The following is a 20,760-nucleotide window of genomic DNA, read 5'->3' as shown; positions in this document are numbered from 1 at the left end:
CATTTTTTTACTGTCTTTTCCCCCTATCCTACATTATTATTCCCTATCCAGATCCTTCATCCTCAAGGGCAAAATCAAGTTTCATCTTATGTGTGAGACTGTCCCTGGTCACTTCAGCACAGAGTGATCTCTCCCTCTGGAACACTAAGTGTGGCACTTAATCATATATTTCTTGTCTGTTATATCCTTGGTGCTATGCACAAAGCATGGCATGTAATGGTTATATCCGTGGTTATATGCAATGGTTATATGGTGTCCCATGGAGGAAGAAAGATGGGCAGAAGGAAAGACCAAAGGAAGAAAGAAAAATGTTTCTGCATGCATTATTGTTTAGGTGTTCCTAAACTTCCACTGTTTGGCTTAACTTTTCAGATGTAAATAAAAATCTACCCTGCTGGTTTATAGGAAAGAGAGAGGACAGCAGGTTTCACATTTATCACCTGCTCTATGATGTGCTGGGTGCATTATATGATCATCCTCTTTAATTTAATCTTCATAGCAATGCTTTGAAGTTTCACCAAAGAGGAAATGGAAGCTAAAAAAGTTAAGCAACATTACTCATGTCACGCACACTAGCAGGGCTTGAATTCAAATCCCAGAGTCTGTATGCTCTCTGGATTTTTTGGCAAGCTCCCATGAAGCTAGTTACTGCTTTCTAAATGTCACTGAACATCTGACAGGAAGAAAATACTTATATTGTATTTTTATTGTAGGAATTTTTGTATTGTAGGAATTTTGTATCATAGGAATTTTATATTGTAGGATAAACGAATGAATTATTGAAAGCATTATTAAAGAAGGATGGTGTTAATGTCTTTTAATAAACTACTACTCTTCTATGGTCTACCACTGCCATTGTCATGCCCTAGCTGTTAGGAGCCCAGACACTAGAGCCATCTGGCCTTACCTTCAGTTCTCACTATACCTCACACAAGCCGTAGATCCACAGTTAAATTACTTAGGCTTCTTTGCCTCAGTCTTTTCATTTGTTACAGGAGGAAAGTAGCTGTATTTACTTCTTAAGGTTATTGGTAGGATTAAATGCATTTATCCCAGCTCTTAGATGATAATAACATTTATTGAGTGCTGCCTGCTATCACTGTTTCCACCAACATTTATTAAGTTTTTAATAAATGCCTAGTGTTATGCTTGCATTGTGATTATAAACCACCTAACAGCCCTATAAGCTGAGCATTTTTACCATTCCCATTTATAGATGAGGAAGCTGAAACTTAGAAATTGCTTGCCCAAGGTCATTCAAGTAGTAAATAAAAGAGCTGGACCCAAGCCCATGTCTGTCTGACTCTCATGATCTAAATGACTGAGACTTCATGAAAACATTGGCCTCTATCTTGTCTGTTCTGGCTGGGCTTTTGCTTCCCTGTCTTCTGTCAATGGATTCACTCCTAACATATGTTCATTGTGGCAAGTGTGGCAAGTCCCTTTTCTCCACATTATTGTCTCCATTCATTGCTTTCTGACCATAACTGGTGTCCCTGTGACTCCCCCGCTTTGTTGTCAGATCTGAGATTCTACCAAATTGGGAGGTCGTTTGAGTGTTGTCCTTGCCATTCTGGTTTCTCATTCTTGTGATTTGTATCAACTGTATTACACACACACACACACACACACACACACACACACACAGTCTTTCTGCTTTGGGTTTCCTGAGAAAATTATCTATTATCCAAATGGAATGACATCAGTTAGTCCCAGCACCACAGATTTCTATAAGTGTCCTCAGGGCTCAGGGGATATCTTCATCTAAAATAGTGCTCCCAGGAGAGTCCTACTTAATTTTCCCTACTAAAAGCAACTTACCGTAAGCAATGTTGGTAAGGCTGTGTGCCAAGTATGTTAATCTACTGCCTGGAAAATGCTTCAGCCTAGGCTGATCTCTATGACTCTGATGCACTTGTGATCTTCTTAGGAATCACCCACGGATGGAATACAAAGCAAAATACCTGAGTTAGAAGGCTGTACTTTGATAGTTACAACGGTGAAAACTCTTAACTTTCTTAATTCTCTCTCTTATCAAAGGCAGAGAGACCTTCACAGACTGTTTTGCTGATTCCTGAGGCAAACGAGGGCAGTTATTATGTAGATCACCTACTGTGTACGACTCAACGTGCATGTATTTAGACTTTTTTCACAGATACAGGGCTAGGAGCTCAGAATACAAGCACCTAGAGGTTTTTAAGGAGATGGGAATCCAGTAATCTCAGATGAATAATATGTGACTTGGCATCAGTTTTCTCATTTAATCCTCATAACAGTCCTGAAAGAATCAAACTATTATTTCAGTTTTTACACATGAGCAATGAGAGTCTCAAAGAGGTTGAGTATCTGACATTTTAATTCAGGACTATTTGGTTCTGAAATCCATGCATCTTCTACCGTACCACTGCCTTCGCCAGTGTCCTCTGCCAAAAGGGAACTTTTGTATAACGTTTGTACTTAGGATTGCAACTTTTGCATCAGACAGATCTCAGTTCAAGTACGAGCTCTGCCACCTATAACCTCTATGACCGTGGGTGTGCACACATATACACACACACATGTATATGTTTTTCATATAAATCTACATTATAGGATTGCCATGTGTATTAAATGAGATGCTGTGTTAAGCCTGTTACAAACTGAGTACATAGTAGATACTTATTAAATGGTAGTTACTGTTACATCATTATTAGTAAAGGGAATTTATGTGGGTCTATCCTGGTTATGGTAAGGAAAACACCATGTGAAATGTACCTCTCTTCTTCCACAGAACTAAGATAAAGAAATGGAATTAGCTGGTGGGTGAAGTAGGACCTGGTCAGCAGGACTTCTACCATTAACATGAATGAGTCTGCTCCATCCTTCCCTAAGTCCTTCAAGTTTACTGTTCCTTTTATAGAATGATCCTTTTGGAAATCACAGAATAAGGAAAGTGCCTTCTTAGCCTTCATGGCAGATCTATACTGAAACTGATTCTCGATTATTCAGTGTCAAGTGATAAAATATTGAGGAAGTTCCATTAAAATGCTAGGTTTTTAGTTAAATGAAATAAGCCTGCGGAACCTGGTAAGACAATGCACGACCTTCTTGCTTTATGTGACTCTGTGGCACATTTGCCTAAAGAAAGAGAAAAAGTATTCCAATAATACTCTTGAGGAGCTTGAATGAATACAGGATCAATTCTGACCTTTTTGTCCTTAGTGATCCATAAATATAACTTCTGATTTGGAGACTGGATATGGAGTACACCTACTCATTCTCTATTTCAGCAAATATCTATTGAGCTCTTTGCTGTAGTTTCTTCCATCATGTGGAAATGACACTCTGGTGCCCTTCATTCAGTGTGGGTCACATGCTTATGATACATACTTGAGTAATAGAAGGTTGTGTAAAGTATTATTATAGTTCTAGCAGAAAGGATAAAGGTATGCAAAAAAAAAAAAGACAATAAAGGACAATACAAAAGTAATAACTATTTTGTACTGGTGAGGTTATAGGGAATTTTGATGCGTATGTGTGTATACTGTCCATCATTTATATCATCATACCTTTGTCTATGACAAAACTCCTAAAGTCATTTTTGACTGAGCTCTATCTTTGTTTTACATATATCATGTCATTTAATCTTACTCATTATTCTTTATTTTTATTCTGTCCTCGCTCCCTAGGTGATCTCATTCAGTCTTAGGACTTTCAGTGTCGTCTATTTCTGATGACTCTCAAATTTAATTTCTATTTCTGCCTTCTCCCTTGAGCTGCATACACAAACATAGAGTTATTCAGCTTCTTATATTGAATATCTGATAGGCATCTTGATAGCAGAATGTCTTAAACCGAACTTCTGATACCTCCTCGACAAACATACTTCACTAATTTTCTTAGAAATTTTCTCTTTCTGTAATTTCAAGCTCTACTTTCCAACAACTTGTTAAAGTAAAAAGCCCGCGTGCCATCCTGGATTCGTCACACGTAGATCCAGTGAGCAGGTTTCATGACCTGTATTTTCAAAACCTATCCCCAGTCTGAACACTTCTATTATTAGCACCCTGATCCAAGCCGACATTCTCTCTGACCTGGAAGACTCTGTTGGTCTCTAACCTGGTCTCCTGCATTTTCACCTGGTCCTTTTTACATCAATTTTCCACGCATTAACTAGGGCGACATTAAAAAACCCCACACCAGTGCACTAATCTGCTCAGAACCATTCATTGGTTTCCCATTATACTCAGAATAAAATTCTTACTGTGACTGAATAAGACTCTCTCTGATTAGCCATGGATTACCTCCTTGACCACATTTCCTACCCTCTTCCCCATTCGTGTTGCATTAGCCACACTGGCCATTTCATGGTTTCCTGGGCATGCCAACTTGTTTGTATCTCAGCAGCATGCTATTCTATTGCCTGGCCGACTCTTCTACTATCTTTTCCTAAGGCTTACCCCCTCACTTCATGTATATCTTTTTAAAATGTTTCCTCCTCAGAATTCTCAACTGACTGATACAGATGGAACGCCCACCTTCTCTTCCCATTACCCTTCTACTTTTAGCCATTCTCTATCTTCACCTGAAATTACATACACGTATATTCATACATGTCAACACGTATCTATATTCTAACGTACATGAGTTCCTTGGTATATATCCTTAGTATATGTTCCTTGTAAAACTCTTTCCCTTCAAGATTACGAATACCTCATGATCTGGAACCATGTCACAGTCTGTACCTATTGCACAGATCAGCATATAATAATTACTCAGTAAATGTATGTCAAATTGAATTGAATCAATACAGTGCCCTTCACATTTATTACTCATTTGCTTGTATAGATTTTTAAATTGACTAAAAGATTAAACAGTCCATCTTTGAGGGCTCATGCAAAGGATTAAAACAGTTAAAATAGAAATACAGGTTTAGCTCCCTGCTTTCAGTTAAATGCCAATCCTTGCTTGGAAGATACACTCTGGTAGCTTACATATATATGTAACAGATCTTTAAGCTCGATATTGAGTAAATATTTTTATTGCCAAATTTGAGTTGAGGAAATTGAAATTCTGCATTGACTTTTAGTGTCATAAACTGTAAAAGCACAAATGATTACTAGAGATTAACTAAATCTACTTAGTAGCTGGGAGAAACTAACAGAATTCCCAAAGTTCTTACAGACTCCATGGCTACAAGCCAAAATGATGGAGCATTGGCCATGTTGGAATAAAAAGATTTTATTTTTCTGATATATGTTTTTGGACTTTGTCCATGAGTCTGTCTTGTCTTTTGTTCTCGATCGGGAAGGTGGCATGCTAGGGGTTGGGAAACCGGGTAGTGAAAATACTGTGGATCCTGTGTGTTCCTCAGGACATCCATGCTGAAATCAAAGAGCAAGTTTCAGTTAATAGCAGATTTTGGCAGCAGTGACAATTACATCAGTCCTGTTGATCCCGTGTCTCTTCCAAGGCCCAGGATTTATTGCAATATTTAGTTGCGATGCAACTCCTAATGCACCTAAATTGATGTTTGTGGTTAAAGCAACATGTTTTTCAGACACACTGGTATTTTACCAACTCTGACCACAAGAAACCTATTTATAAAATAGCCCGGTAGAGTATGTCTGTTCCATTGAGTTATTTTTCTCTAACATCTTCTAGAAGACATTTGATGTTTTAGAACTTCATGAAAACAGCTGAAAGATTGAAACTGTATGAATCCACATTGTTGAATAAGTATGTATACTGTGCTATATATTTTATATTAGTTTGATTAAGGCAACTCTGATGTTAGAGAGAGGAATATTGCATTTTTATTTTTTATTTACTTACATTTTTAAAATATCTATTAATTTTTTAGAGGGAGAGAGAGAAAAAGTGTGAGCAGGGGAAGGGCAGAGAGAGAGAGAGAGAGAGAGAGAGAGAGAAAGAGAGAGACGGAGAGGAGACCCAGAGTCCAAAGCAGGCTCCAGGCTCTGAGCTGTCAGCCGGACATGGGGTTCAAACTCAGGAGCATAGCTGTGAGATGATAACCTAAATCTAAGTCCTATGCTTAACTGCTTAACCCACTGAGCCACCCAGGTGTCCCTTATTTTTCCCAATATAGTATCAGGTGAAATCTCTCAGCTGGGCATGGCTGAGGAAAGAGTCTGTTTTGATAGAACCTGCATTTCTACTTCATTTCTTCTTCATGCTAAGCACATGGCAGTCCACCTTAAGTTTTTATTTCCTCATCATATCTAATAATTTTCAGGAAATTCTCACCATTACATGTACTTAAAGTTCATTTTTAGCCTTAGGAATCTCTTTGTTACACATAAGAAAAATCCACTCAAAATGCTTAGCCACAGAACAGACTTGATAGTAAGGATATAGGACTTTGTCCCAGGACCCGAGTTCAGGGACTGAAATCAAGTCTGAGTGGGGGTTCTGAAGCTTGGGGTTGTACAGCTCTCAAGAATCAAAGCATACTGAAAGAATGATTCCCTTTCTAGACCCAGTTTCATCACTTTTTTTTTTTTTTCAGCATATCTCCTTCATTCTTTAGGTCCTGAGTTTATAGATCTAGCCCAAATGATGAACCGAAACTGATAAGCAGCAATTAATCCTGATTCAAATAACCAAGACAAAGTGGATTTACCACCTTGGATGAGATACCCATATCAGCAAGGACCACGGAAAGATCACTAGGGCAAAGGGGCTGCAGGGTCCCATTCCTCAAGATCAGCAGCGAAGAATATCGCAGACAGGCATTGGTGGTGTGGGCAGGCACTGCAAAATGTGCACATTGCTAGTACACTTGTCTCTCGGGTGATTTGCAAGGAGCTTTACTCACCTTTGGTATATTAATCTCTAGTCCTGCATGTTGTTAGTTACTTAACTGGGGAAAGGCTTTGCCTTTTGTGTACAATGCAGCTTCCTACCGTTCTCTCTGCTGTGTTCCTTTATAAGTATTTCTGGCTCTGTATGGTCAATATTTACACCTTTTTGTCCTTTACTGAACAAACATTCCTTGGTTGTTCATGAATAATACCTCTTGTTACAGAAATAATAGACTTACCTCAAAAGATTCCTTTTTTCTCTGCTTATAGGCAGATGGCCAGGATTGGTAGAGAATAGTCAAATGGTGATTTTGTTTATTCTGCTGATTTTCTTTCAATTGCAGACATACTGGTCTCTAGCAATCCTACTATATAGGTCAACTATATATCTTTTCCCACTCTCCAAACAACTATATATAACCTTATTGGCTTTCCTCAAGTGTCCTCCATTTTACCAATTCTTTTCCTTCAGCTAATAACTTCCTTCATAATTTATTAACCTTATAAATCAATAGATACTTCCTCATCTTTCCAACATCAAATATACCAATGACTCGCATTTCTGCTCATTCTGACAGCCCTTATCTTACAATGACTGGAATTTTTCTTGCTCCTAAGCAAGGCTGACCCCTAAATCTATCCTCTCCTGCTCAAGGGTCTCAATACTGATTTATACACATTATCTTGAGCATCATTTTATCCCTCTCCATTGGTTAGTTCCCCATATCATTATTAAAGCATGTTCAAATATTTCTGCTTTTAAAATGCATTCTGTGGACTCTACCAGACTTCTTACCAATACACCCTATTGTTTTTATTCTCCTTTGTTATGAGATTCCTAAATGTGTGGTATATGGTTTCTGTTTTTACTTGATCATCTTTCATCCTTTTATCAACCCATTATGATTGTTTTCTTATTCCAGCCACTCCACTGAGACCATTATTTCAAAGCTATCAATGACATTTAGGTTGCTAACTCAATAATTACTTCTCTGTCTTTATCTGAAACTTTCATAAGTACTAGCCATGGCTGGTGATTCCACTACTCTTCAAACTCTTTCCCCTTGCTTTCCATGACAGAACATTTTCCCAGCTTTCTTCTACTTTGGTGTTGTCTTGTTCTTGACCCACCTTACTAACTGCTCCTCTTCAACTTGTAATGTTGCCTTGCCCCAGGGTTCAGTAATGGATCCTCGTTTTTGTAACTACTCAGTCTTCCTAGATGAACTCAGCCTCCTGCCTATAAATAGCATTGATTTGCCCTGCACCTTTGAATTCACTAGTCACAGCATGAGTTACACCCACAACGCTACACCTGTATATGTACCTATCTACTTACCATACTGCTTAGATATTCAACAGACATCTCAAACTTAAAAGTTATCAACCAGAATTCTTGATTGCTGCCTATCCTCATTCTACTCATCCTGTATTCTTTCCCATGCAAGTAAACCTTACAATCACCCACTAAGTTGCTTATGTTAATAATCTTCAGCCTTACTTTTCCCTCTTTTTTACTGTATGAAATCCACTACCATTTTTTTTTTACTCTACTACTGACTCAATTATTGACCCACTTCTGTCTCTGTATTGCTATAGCTCTCATCCAATCATCAGCCCATCTTGCTTATCTATCTTGAATAAATACATGGCTTTCAATTTTTTCCCTGCAACCCTTTGTCTATTTGCTTCTATGATAAATTTTTCTTAAAAACTTACAGATAACTTGACTCCTCTTGCTGAAAATAAAACCCTCCAGAGGAACTTGGAATCTCACTCTAACCCCTTATTCTTACTTAAAGAATTCTACCAGACCAAGCTTCTGACCAGTCTCTGAATTCATTTCATAGTAGCCTTCCCCAAGTATATCGCAATCAAGAAGAAGAAAACAAAAGTTGCACACATTCAAATGGCTTCTTTATGTCTTCAACACACTAACCTTGCTCACATTTCAAGGTCTTAGTCAGTTTCAGCTGCTATAACAAAACACCAGAGACTTGGTAGCTTAAATAATAATTTCTTAGAGTGTTGGAAGCTGAAAAAATCAAAATCAAGGTAACGGCAGATAGGGTGTCTGATGAGAGCCTACTTCCTGGTTTGTAGATAGCTGAATCCTCTCTATGTTCTCACATGAGGGGAAGAGAGCTAGCTCTCTGGCCTCTTATAAGAGTACTTAATCCCATTCATGAGAGCCCGACCCCATGACCTAATTATCTCCGAAATAGTATCACGATGGGTCATCTCCAAATACCATTACAATGAATTTTAACATAGGATTTTTACATAGGGTTTTAAACATAGAGTTTTAACATAGGAATTTAGGGAGGACACATACTCAGGGTTTTTGCAGTAGGTTCTCTGGAATGCTTGTTCCCTTTATTCGGGCTTTCTACCTTTCTTGGCATTGAGATTTCAACATTACTATTGCCTCTTGAAAAAAAAACAAAGTTTCCTTTGACCATCATCAGGTCTCTTTCTACCTTGTTCCTCTGTTTTCATTCCCTGCAGAACCCTTATCTTTTGAGACTGCAACAGTATCTGCCTTATGGTATGTTCTCCATAAATATTAGCTGTTGATGTTTTTCCACAACATTTTGACATTTTGTAGGGCATGTGTTGATTTTGTTTTTTGAACAAACAAGAACATTTAATTTGATTTGAATTAGAATAAATAAGACATAGTACAAAAGTGTGACTGAAAATAAAGCAAGAAAACTGAACCCTACATTGAGTATTTTCAGAGCAGCATGTAATTAACCAAAATGGAAATCTGTTTGTCAGAAGATGGGGTGGGGATGAGAATCCATAATGATTGTAGTTCTTAGCATCCTGTTTTTACATCTTAGTGGAAAGAAAAAAACAATCTACTGAAGATTATCTTTTACTGATCATTGATGAAGTTTTGGGGTGATGGTGTGGTGGTCTGGAGCCAGTGGCCAAGAAGGAATCTTTGAAGACGTCATTGGTGCAAAAAGGTGATTTTATTAAAGCATGGGGCAAGACCCACAGGCAGGAAGAGCTGCACTGGTCTCCTTATATAGGGAGGGGGGTTAGGGATAGAGTATGTCTCTAAGGAATTTTGGAAGCAAGGTTTCCAGGACCTTGAGGGGCTAGGTGTTGCTAGGGAAACAACATTTATTACCATTTAGAAAACCTCAGTCACGAGACCCTTTAGGTGTAAATCGAAGGGCCATAAGCTTGGAGTATGATTGCCAGCATATATCTTGGGGCAGTTGAGATGAAGGAAGTTGACTTGCAGGATCCTCAAGTTTGGGATAATGTTAAGCTAAGGTTCTCTTCCACCCCCAGCAAAGTGTCATGCTTGAGGCAGCTGAGCTCCCAGAGGGAGGTCACTCTGCTGGTCTCAAGGATTTGTTAATGGGCTATAGGAAGTAAGGGAATTTAATTTTTCATTTGCCTTAGTTTCCCACATTACCATGGCAAGAACTTAAACCTCTTTCCTTTATTCTTGGTGAGCTGGAAGTATTCCAAGGAATATCACACAGATCCCACCTGGGGTGTGTGTGGGGTGCTAGCTTGCATTTTGCCCCTCAGCCTGCCTCATGCTCCCTCATTAATCATGACTTTCCAAAGCTCTTTGGTATATTCTTTATGGGAAGATTGAAACAAGACTGGTACTTTCATCTCACGTCTGACCCTAATTTTAGTCCAGGCAGATGGACTTGGGGAATTTTAGTCATACCACTGAGTGGTCTGGGGAAGTTAACAGGTCACATAATTGAGAAAGCTCAGAGAGTAAACTGTGGTTCTCCAACGAATTATTCTTAATTTTATGCCATGTGTTCATGGATGTTTTCTTCATGAATCAAAAAAAAAAAAAAAGTATGAGGTGGGAGATGTAGAAGATTTTCATATCTATAGATTTAAATATCAACTAGCTATTAATTTTGTATATAGGGCAGAGACCTGTATTGTTTATGTCACCCAGAAACTGATCACTTTTCTACCAACAGTGGTTCAGATTTCCTGGGGGGAACCACCCTGTTATCTCACTTTGGGGTCGCAGGTTGTCTGGGGAGTCACTAAGTTGCCAGCTCCAAGCGTGAGTATATTTCTTAGTCTGGCCAATGAGAACACCACATGCCCTTGGCTGAAGTACTTGGTTCAGTGATAGGCAGATAATCAGAGTCAATACCATGAATAAGACTTTTATTGGGATTACTAGGAGAAAACACTCTTTTCTGTTTTTGCCATCTTCATCACGATAGACTAGGGCCTGTATCTCTACTCCATAGTGTAACTCAAAGAGAGTCAGAGTTCAGCTGAACGGGCCCAGTGGACAGAGAGAGACCAAGTTGTGACATTCTGCTGTATGTATTCCTGGCTTTCTTAGTTATGGAAACTCATAAATTGCAGTTGAGGAAGACAGACTTAATGTTCTGTTCATTTTTATGCTACAATATAAATTAACTTGTATTGGCTTTTAAGTTGTATTTATGGTTGTCTTTGTGGTGAGAAAATACTTATTAAGCATAGATACATTACTGAGAATTACCTTTTTACACTACTTTGTGGATCTCATGGCATTGACACTTGGAGGGAGTAACAAAGATGTTTAAAAACCAGGTCAGGGGGTGCCTGGGTGGCTTAGTTGGTTTAGCATCTGACTCTTGATTTCAGCTCAGGTCATGATCTCATGGTCATGAGATCAAGCCCCATGTTGGGCTCTGCTCTGGGCACGGAGCCTACTTGAGATTCTCTCTCTGACTCTCCCTTTCCCCTTCTCCTTCTTGTGCTCCCTCTCTCTCTTTCAATAAGTAAATAGATTTAGTAAAAGGTCAAATCACTAAGTTTTACACATAAGACTAAAATAACATTGTGTGCCAACTCTATTAAAATAATAATAAGAAGAAAACACATGCAACACACAAAACATCTTGTCATACCAATTTTCATTTCCGTTTGGAAAGATAGGATTGCTTTTGTGAAGCAGTTGCATGGGGTAAACTGCTTTCTATAGTTGTCAAAATGAGAAGAACCATCAAATCTGATGCTTCAGAGAATGACAGATCAATATGGTTTGGGTATGTAGAGGATTCATGGACGATTAGAGACTTGAATTAGATCTTAAAGCTTAGATAGGCAGTGTGTAGTTGGAGAAGATTCAAGACCTTACTTTTGGTGAGGAGCAAATAGCAAAACCTTGGGGTCTTTGGAGGACAATAAGCCAATGGGACTGGAGCTCATAATGTCCCTTAATAATATGGGCTAGTCTTACTATAATGTGCCAAATCAGTCATTTAAAGAATGTGGTTTTGTCAAATCTCAAAACAAACTTGCAGAGAAGGATTTATTTCCAGTGTACAATCCAGAAAATTAGGTTTTATGCAGTTCCGCAACATGCCTGAATTATCTGGTTTACAGGGCACAATAATAAGTAAAATAAATGCAGCTCCTGTCTTAATGCAGAGCTTGCACTTTTGAAGATGGCACTGGTAAAGTGGAGGCAGTTCAGAGAGAGTTGAGTACTCCAGTGAGAATTCTCTGGAAGTGTCTCTAAGAAGTTTTTTAGTTGCCCATACAGTGAAGATTTAAGTTGAGTTAGGCTTTTGGTGCAATTGGAAACAACATATATAACGAGACATCTTCATCTGGTCCATGATGTGTCGAGAAAGTATCTTCTCATTTGGAGGAAGCTTTCTTTGCCTCAGTTTCATTCCAGTCTCTCTGGGAGCACCCTGTCTTCATTGCTGGATCCATTCTCCAGCTTGTTTCTGCAGGTTAGAGTGAAATTAGAGTTGGAACAGGAAGGCTAGAACCTGTTCTGCATTACATGCGTTTAAAGTCTATTTGTAAATTTTTCTAACAGCTGCGAAGTGGCTTTTTAACGTGTCCAGTCATTGAAATGATTGTGTAATGCAAGTCTTGTCATACATCATTAAGATCATCTTCCTACCTCTAGGCCGATTCAGGAGTGGCTCAGACATTTGGACTGCCCTGCTGAATAATTCCAGTTTGTTTATAGCTACCAGAAATGCAACATTAGGTTTGGTAATTCCAGAGTGACTGCTACATTCAGATGTTCCTAGTCTTACCAGCTTTAGAGTTATTTTGCAGCACCTGTCCTTGTCTTGGTTACCAGGGTGTGGGAAAACCAGTCTCTTGTTATTATTATAGGAGATAATCTTTACCCTGGAGATCTATGTCTTTCTCTCTCACATTTAAATATAGAAATGGAGAACTGGCCCACATTGCTATCCTGTGTTGGCATTAGTGCCTTTGCCTAATTGTAAAGCTCCCTTTGAGTCTTGTGTTGATTTTCTGATTATTTCCATTATCTGTTGCTTCTGTCATGGCAACATTTTCCCCTTTTACATTCAGAAGCAGTAAACTGCAAACATAGTGTTTCATTTTAGTTCATTTTTATTAAGAATACTGGTTACACAAACCTGTATCAGTATAAATATACTAGAATTAAGGCTGAGGCAGTATCCAGGGATGTAACAACCATGTTGGAAGCCAGAATCAGGCATCAAGGTTCACATTCATTCAAAGAAGTCCAAAGCTGGAGAGAGCAGAGCCAGGCGCTAGCCATAACAGGGAAGTAGAAATAAAGCCACAGTAAAGCTAAAGCTGAAGAGTAAGAGTAATTCAGGGCAATTCAGAAGCTAGAAAGCCAGTGTGGGTCAAACCCAGCACACGTCAGATGCTTCCTCAGGAGCAAAGAAAACACTCTGTGGGACTGGTCCTGATGCTGCTGGATTTTATTTTCACTTAGAAAAAAAATCTGTTCAACATTCAGAAGCTTCTACTTCCAGAAATTCTTTAAGTTGCCAAGTGATTTATACGACCCTTGATTGAAAACTGATGCATGGTGCTTTGCATATATTATCTCTGATCCTCACAAGAACCCTCAAGGTAAGTATTTTTACTTCAGTTTTACTGATGAGGAATTTCTAACTCAGAGTGATTTGGTAAATTTATCTAGGATTATACAGTCGTGTGGCAGAACCAGGATCCAGAGCTAGTTGTGTTTGAATCCGGACCTGATTTGGTTTTCTCTGAGCTCCCTCACCCCGCTTTCCCTTTATCAAATGGGATACCAAGTCAGAATGTCCTCTCTTCATCTGGGGTCAAAACTACCAACAGGCAGAACATGAAAGGATGAAAGCAAATGTAGAATTCAATTATTCTTAATTTATCGTCTGTTCAGATTAGTTCAGAGAAGTTAAGTAACTTTCCGAGGTAATTTATCCCAGTTTTGCTAAAACCATTCTGAAAGGTGAGTGTCTAGATTCCTCGGCCAGTGTTACGTTCCTAGATCTTAGATCCTTTGGACCATGCTACTGAGTGTTGAGGCTTTGAGAATCTGGAGTCTTTGCCATAACATCCTCTCCTCTGTCTTCCCTGACGGCCTGTGCACTTTGAATCCAGAAATGTATTCACTGATCACACACTTTGACCTTATTAAGGCTCGAGAAAGGTTGTCATCCAAATGAATATCCCTGGAGGAAGGATTTCACATTAGAGAGGTCATAGGTGAATGCCTGGTGTCAGAATTGATCCATCATACATGAACAGGCAGCATGTGATTACATTTTTTGGTTGGCGTTGATGCTAGGTAATAATAAATTCCTTTTAGCCTCAAGGGATTTGTCGCAGCTTGAGTTCTGCCGTGGAAAATCTCATCAGTTTAGTAGCAATGAAGTACTCCTCTGAAAAAGGTGTGCAAATGATTTCTGATATCAAGAAAACAACCCACAGATCCAGTCATTTGCATGGAAATTAGACGAAGCCCTGGAACTTGGGACCTGATTTTGTTTTGGACATCACTGAAAAAGAGAAACACTTGCATGATGCCAGATACCAAGTAATATTTTTGTCAAATCAGTTATAATTTTAAAACTGATAGGAACAATAAAACTAGTATAGTTCTCTGTTCTGCTGGCTTAAACTATTCCATCCACCAAACGACCAGCTACATGTTCTCTCCAAAACAGTCGTTCTCCAAATGCAGCTCCTGGATCACCAGCATTGGGTACTTTAGCATCATAACTGGTGAACTTGTTAGAAATGAAATTCTCAACATGGTCCCCAAATCTCTGGAGTCAGAAACTTTGAGGATTGGGAGCCAGGAATCTTTTTGTCAAGCCTTCCACGTAAGCTTGGTGTTCACTAAAGTTTGAAAATCAGTACCTTAAACTTGATACCTATTTGTGTCATCCTGGGCTCCTATATTGTGACTGTGCTCTTTGCAGGAGTCAGGAACTCAAATGCGTTTAAACCAAGAAGTCACAGGTAAACTTACTCTACTGGTGTTCAAATGTTGTCATAGCAGTGCTTTTCTTGAGCTCTTGGATCTGTTTTCCTCAAGGCTATTTTATTTATAGGTAGCTTCTTTCTATATAAAGAAAGGCACTGGCAGCTCTAGGATTAGAAAGTTCTCTTGGACCTTTTTTTTTTTTTCCCCCTTCCTGATTGCTTGAGAGTATGAGGGGGATTACTGTCCTTAGCCTCTCTTGAATCAATTGCCATCCCTGAACTAACAATCAATGTAGTCCCTCAGATGGCATATTCGGAGTAGTCAGATTTGGGCCATTGTTCCACATGGAGCCAGTGAATGGTATCGGCACCATTTGAACCACATCTGCTAAGATCCTTTTCCCAAAGGGAGAAGTAAAAAATAGAAACAAACAGCAAAACAGAAGTTCATGATGAAGTCAATCCCCTACAGTGGTGTTGTGGGTTGAAACATGCCCCCCACAAAATGTATATATTGATGTCCTACCCTCTCCTACCTGAGAATTTGGCCTCCTCTAGAAATAGTATCATTTCAGATAGGATTAGTTTAGGTGAGACGATACTGAGAATGTTGGGCCCCTAATCCAATGTGACTAGTGGCCTTATGAAAATGGGAAATTTGGACATCCAAGCACAATGAACATCATTTAAAAATCGGGGCTACTGTGCTACAATCCAGGGAGCTACCAGAGGCTAAGAGAGAGGCCTGGATCAGATCCTTCCCTAGCACCTGCAGTTAGAACGTGACCCTGCCAACATCTTGATTTTTGGACTCTGAGCCTTGAGAACTGTGACACAGTACATTTACTTTGTTTATACCACCTACTTTGTAATACCTTGTTATGGCAAACTTGGGAAACAAGTGTAAAGGTCAAGTGCTTATTCTTTCTAACGGCTCATAAGGTTTGTGTCAGTACTGTTCAATACTGCCTGCATACTAGAACCATTTAGGTAGTGTATCATTTAGGCTCTCAGGACACATGGCATGCTCTGTGGGAGTAACTGAAGAGAATTTAATAAACTTATTATTTACAGAGGTGTAGCTAGGGTTATGAGAACAACCAAATAATGGTGAAGCCTCTAGCAGTGTCAGCAGCAAGATGCTGTCAGGAACTCCCTTGAGCTGGGAGAAGGAGAGCTGAACTGCCAGATGTTGAAGTAGCCAATCTAAGCAACAAGCCAAAAATGAGAGTTAAGCCTTTAATCACTGGCGGAAATTGTAAAACAAGCAAGAGTCTATAACCAGAGAGAGTCTAGACGCTCAGTGTTCCATTGTTCCCCATGGAAGGATCAAGGGTCAAATGTATTAGCACAGATGTGGGGGTCATCTCAATGTTGAGGGATCCCAAGCAAGAGCCTGTGGCAGTTTAATGGACCCTTGAGTTGGGGAGTAGTGGGCAAAGGGTGGCAGTGGGGGAAGGGCTAGGAGTGAAAAGAGTTAGGTATTGAGGTAGGGTGGAAAAACATCTCAAGGTTTCCCTGCCTTTCCCTGATAAAGAGGTCTCAGCAGAGGCACTTGAAGAAGACCCCTGCTCAAGGCCTCAGATATAAAGACCTACAAACGAAGTCACAAAGTGTGGAAATGTAAACTATCAGAGTATGTCCAGCCAGAGAAACCTGAGCCCTTGCCTTTAACTCCCATCATGGAGTGGAATGTATTGGTTGTGCACCAAGGCAAGTGTGAACCGTACAACTTTCCCCCATGAAGCCCATCTAGGTAAAGCATCTGTAATTGCCTACAGTCAGGCCTGAAAATTCACACATGGGTTTTTAACCAGAGTCAGACTTCTCAGGTGGCATTATTTTACCAGACTGGAAGAGGCGAAAATAAGGGAGGAGTGTAATTTGAGGCCAGTGAAAATCATTGTCGTGATCACTGGAGGAAACAGTGCCACCCTCAGAATCACAGGCAGGGGGACAGCATCATGGAAGAACCTCATCCTCCAACATCCTTCCCCTTCTCCAAATTCCCCCTTCCTCCAAATCTATTGGGAGTGCAGAGGGCATGGGGGCTGAGTGAACATGGGGGCAGTTGTTGGCTGTTAGCCTGCCACAGTACAAATCTGAGAATGGCCAGGAGTGGGGAAGCAAATGAAGCATTATCAGCGCTCTGAGCTTTGAAAAATTACCAGTGCTAGGGCTCCATCTCTAGAGATTCTGATTGAATTGTTTGGAAGTAGGCTTAGTAGGAATTGTGCATATTAAGTTGTGTAATGAAATCTAACCTTCACAAATTACAGGCAAAAGGCTTAATGAATTATCGTGAAATGAACACACCCATATAACCACCACAAAGGTTGAGACAGAACATCGATGCATTCTAGAAGCCTCTCCGAATCATCCTTTTCTAAGCTTCTTCCCAAAGACAATCACCATCCTGATTTCTGACACCACAGATTTGTTTACATTTTTTTAACTTTATACACATAGAATCATATTGTTTACATTCTTTTGTATCATTCTTTCACTCATAGAATCCATCACATCTAAGTGTCTGTCCTATTTCTGAACGAACTTGGAGCAGGACTGCCATATGACTTAGGACGTCAATACTTACCAATCAGAGAGTCTTCTTGACTCTGAAAGGAAGAGTCACTTCAAGTTTGGGATCTTAACATGAACTAAAAGAAGAGTTCCCATTTTGCATTTTCCAGCAGTTAGACAGCTACTTGTCTAACAGCAATAAATAGACATATTTTGGCAGAATTAGTATTGCTACTTTTTAAGCCAAATATGTTACAGCATATATTAGGGATTCAAAGAAGTCTAAGCTGGTTTCCCTAAAATGACATGGATTAGAATGATGCATGAAAAGCAGCTCACTCTGTCAGGCAGAATAGCATGGGCGTGACTGTGGAGGCACTCAACATGCTTGGAAAGACCTTACTTGCAGGAAAGAAGTATGCTGTCTTCATCACTAAGTAGAGGTTCCCAGGAAGTTTTTTGTTTAGTGTTATGGACAAGTTGTTTACGCGAGTTGAGTACAGGTGTGGGGTTAATGACTTCAGCAGATTGAAATGAAGTAATGTGCTTTTTGAGGGAAATAAAATGTGTCACATAAATACAGTACAGGGGTGATAATTTCTAGTCATACAAGGTAAACATTTAGACCATAACAGATTCCAGAATCCACTTGTGTATTTTAAAAATGTAGCAAGAGATACAGAAGGTCTATTATAAGGAAAGACAGTTCATTACCACACACAGACATTGAGCATGAAGGCTGGAAATATATATGTATAACTTAATCAAGCCTTATTTAATTTCACGTGAACAGTAACTTCAACTTTTAAATTCAACTGAGACTTACTTGACTCTGTTTACTGAGTCAGTGTTGTGTAACTAGGGCCTTATGTCCTGCCGAGTGGCTAAAATCCAGTTAGTTTCCTTCTGCAGATAGCAAATATATTTAGAACTTAGCTTGAAAAGAATGATGTGTGACAAGGGGCTTCTCTATGGGAGAGTCTTATATTTTTTGGAAGAGGAATTTTATGAAATAAGATCTGCTCTGTCTATAGAATTCTTTATAAATACAACCCCTGCAGTGGCATCCAGATTGGATGTACATTGGCAATTCCTTCCTGGTAGAGGTCTTTAATGTAGTAAAGGATCACCAGTCCCTTTGTGTAAGTGGTTATTCATAAGCTATCTTGTTTTAATTACACATAAAGTCATGCTGATGAAGTGAATTCCCAACTGATGCTCTGACTAGGAAACTAATTCAGCTCATACTTTGGGGACACTGTCTCTTGAGAGCCTTGCTTTGAATTATGCAATTTGCTACATAGATTTGTAGCAAATTCTTAAAGGGAGTCGTTTTTTTTTTCTTTTCCTCTCCCCCCACCCCCGAAATTATTCTTATTTTGACAGTTGTGTGCCATATACTTATAACATAAAACTTTTTTTAGAATTTTAAGCCTGTTTTGAGTTTGATTATTCTGGGCAAAACTCCTATTTCTGTAGCTAATATGCCATTCCCCATTCTCTTAGCATGGAAAGCATTTAAACGCTGATAAAAACAAAATAATCTCTCATAACTGAATGGTTCTAAGGGGCTTTGAAGAGAACCACATTCTTGCAAATCTCCCTCAGACACTAAGTCAGTGTCCTTGCCTGCCAACCATGTCACTCACATTGAGGACCGAGAAGGTAAGGTTTGAAGAGATTTAAATTTGTATGGTGGTGGGGATGTCAATCTACCAATTCAAGAATTGTTTCAAATATACACAATGTGAGTGACCATAGTGATTTTTTTTTTAAATAAGATGTTTATTTATTTATTTTGAGAGAGATAGAGACAGCGCAAACACGGGAGAGGCAGAGAGAGAGGGAAAGAGAGACTCTCAAGCATACCCTGCACTGTCCACACACAGCCCGATGTGGGGCTCGACCTCAAGAACTGTGAGATCATGACTTGAGCTGAAACCAAGAGTCGGGTGCTTAACTGACTGAACCACCCAGGTGCCCCAAAATAGTGATTTTTAATGAACAGTTCCCTCTGTCAAAGAAAGGATGAGATGCTAAGGTCTCCTGTGTCCAATATATTAGGGTATAATTTCCAAAATATTTAAGATGCTTTTTCTAAACAGTATGATGATGAGTGGGGGGGGGGGTATGAAGATTAGAGAGCAATTTTCTCCAGATGCCCATCCCTGGCCCCTTATAATTCTATGGTGCTACTTTCACTGGTCTGTCACAAAGTGAGAATGCTGTCAACTCTTAATGCTATTGCCATTAATTTTCAATGGTTCTTTTGTCTTTTTCTTTTCTACTTTTTTGATGTTAAAATTATTTAGTTAGGGCATATCATGACAGTACTTTTTGAGAGCTGTTATTGTTGCTGTTTTTTGTTTTATTAACGCACTTATCTGAAAACTTTTTAAAAGCCGATGTCTTTATGCTTGATAAAATTCCAAAAAAAAAAAAAGTCTGTAAATGGCAAAAGCCCCCAAACTTCTATTTTATAGGATGCTGTTCTAGATGATCAGAACTATAAAATAGATTGAGACTTATGTATTTCTCCTCTGTAGACTCTAATACGCAAGCAATACTGTAGGACATAGGATTAATGAACTGTTTCCAAGTCACATTTTGAACTGACAACTTAGGAAGAGTGCCACTCTCCTGTTGGTCAATGTTCCCCTTGAGGGAAGGGTTTTCAGGAAGACCTCCTCTAGTTTCACGCTTGTCCTCATCCTCACCTAGATTTTACAAGGAGGAGTTGCTATACATGGGTCTGATTTTTGCTTGACTTTGATTATTATGCATGGTTGTAGCTGACTCTCTCAGGCTCTGTATTCTACATGGCTTGAGTGCTAGGAGGATTCAGCCTGGGTGTGGACCTGACCTCCATTACATTGTCTTTCTCCTTCTGTGATTATCCACCCATGTGTGTAGCTGGAGTTCAACAATATCTGAGATTCGTGTTTCAGCTCACTGGGGGAAGGAGGCCTCTTATGTGGAGTTGGAACTATACTTGGAATTTGTCCTATTATACTTTGTGATACCACTGTTTATACAGTTGTCTCGAGAAAATTGGGAGTGGAGATGCATTCTGGCATAGGACTTGGTTGGGTATTCCTAGATTCTATGGCTATGGTTCCATCTAATACAAACTCAGGTAATACTAACAATACCCTGGTATTATGACAAATGTCAACTTTGCTTGTTCTGAGCAGAGATTTCTATAAAAGTC

The sequence above is a fragment of the Panthera leo genome, chromosome D2 (genome assembly GCF_018350215.1).
Source record: "Panthera leo isolate Ple1 chromosome D2, P.leo_Ple1_pat1.1, whole genome shotgun sequence".
Lineage (NCBI taxonomy): Eukaryota > Metazoa > Chordata > Mammalia > Carnivora > Felidae > Panthera > Panthera leo.
This window is presented reverse-complemented; position numbering follows the sequence as displayed.